We start from the raw sequence: 1,345 nt of genomic DNA on the forward strand, positions 1-1,345 counted from the left end.
ACATTTTTTATCCAGCATCATGGCAAAGTGGTTAGCGGGCATGCCTGTAACCCAGAGGTAATTGATTCATGGCTCGTCACTGCTACCATTGTGGGCGTATGTATCCTTGGGCAAAACACTTAACAGCAATTGCTCCAGTCCAGTTGTCACTAATGGGCTGTCCAAATTATCAGCCACATAAAAAAAATCCCAAAAATTTATCTCCCACAAAGTAACAATATATTAACAGTGGTGGATCAGGTCGTTGTGGGTTGTTTGTAGGATTCAATATTTTACTTGATGAAATGGAATCAAAGGATCAAGTCAATGTATTCAGGACTGTTCTTAACATGAGAAAGCAAAGAATGGGCATGGTCCAGAACATGGTGTGTATGTTTGTGTTGTAATATATATATACGACTGTATTCAGTTACTTCTGCTACCAGGCATAATGTAAAAACTCCTGGCTCATCTGGTATAAAAAAGTTGTGTATTTTCTGATTTTTTGTCTGTACTATTTATATATGTGTTGTGACATATATTATAGAACATACTCTGCTTTAAGAGAATTCATTTTTGTTATAAATGGCATGCGTGTAAGAGAAAGTTATTTTGCAAATTATTTCGAGTTAAAATGCGGATGTTTGGTGCCAATCTTTGAAATTTGAGGTTAAAGGGTAAAAACTGTGAAGATTTTTCGAAAGCAAATACTTTCTATGATACTGGCCAGTGCAGTGTTTAACAATTATTTTCCATCACAGAAACAGTATATCTTCCTGCATAAAGTCATAAGTGAATGTTATGCACTTGGAAACACTGGGTTGGAGTAAGAACACACAAAAACATTTCAACATATTTTACAATTTGTATAAAAATCACATGTGCATTTTGATTGATCATATTTTCATATACATATTAATGAATGAATGAATCTATTTTGTCTCTTCGGTCAAAAAGATTGGAAAGGTAACAAAAGCGACAGCCGCTATAACACGCTTATGGATAAAACAAGGACATCACCTATTCGATAAAACCGTAACCTGCACCCTACAAACAGTATAATGCAATTAATTCTATTCGACTAAGCTTCTCTATATAGGAATAAAGCCATTCATGTAGATCTATGTACAGGTGTGCTGTGTATTAAGAAACTTTTAGAATCCTAAAATATAAAGTGTTCGTAAGAAATTTCAATATTTAATGTATAGGAACGTTTTTTTAAATGATGAAATGTGATATTACATGCATTAAAAATCCATTAACATTGTAACTTACTTTATCCTCGCGCGACCGGAAAACGACAGTCGTTGTCACACGGGTTTAACACCTCGTGCCAGCTTACGAGTTACCATGTATGTTACTTTGT

General features: G+C 34.4%; 1 protein-coding gene across 1 annotated transcript in view; it reads left to right on the plus strand.

Moving 5' to 3' along the window:
• The window catches only part of LOC108950932, a 17,955-nt gene extending 17,044 nt beyond the window's left edge, over positions 1–911 (plus strand). The window contains exons 29-30 of the mRNA XM_026840270.1: positions 230–365; positions 741–911. The gene's annotated coding sequence lies outside the window, so the exon portion shown is untranslated. The remainder of the gene's footprint in view (positions 1–229; positions 366–740) is intronic.
• Positions 912–1,345: the final 434 nt, after the last annotated feature.

The sequence above is a fragment of the Ciona intestinalis genome, unplaced genomic scaffold, assembly GCF_000224145.3.
Source record: "Ciona intestinalis unplaced genomic scaffold, KH HT001171.1, whole genome shotgun sequence".
In the NCBI taxonomy this organism is placed as follows: domain Eukaryota; kingdom Metazoa; phylum Chordata; class Ascidiacea; order Phlebobranchia; family Cionidae; genus Ciona; species Ciona intestinalis.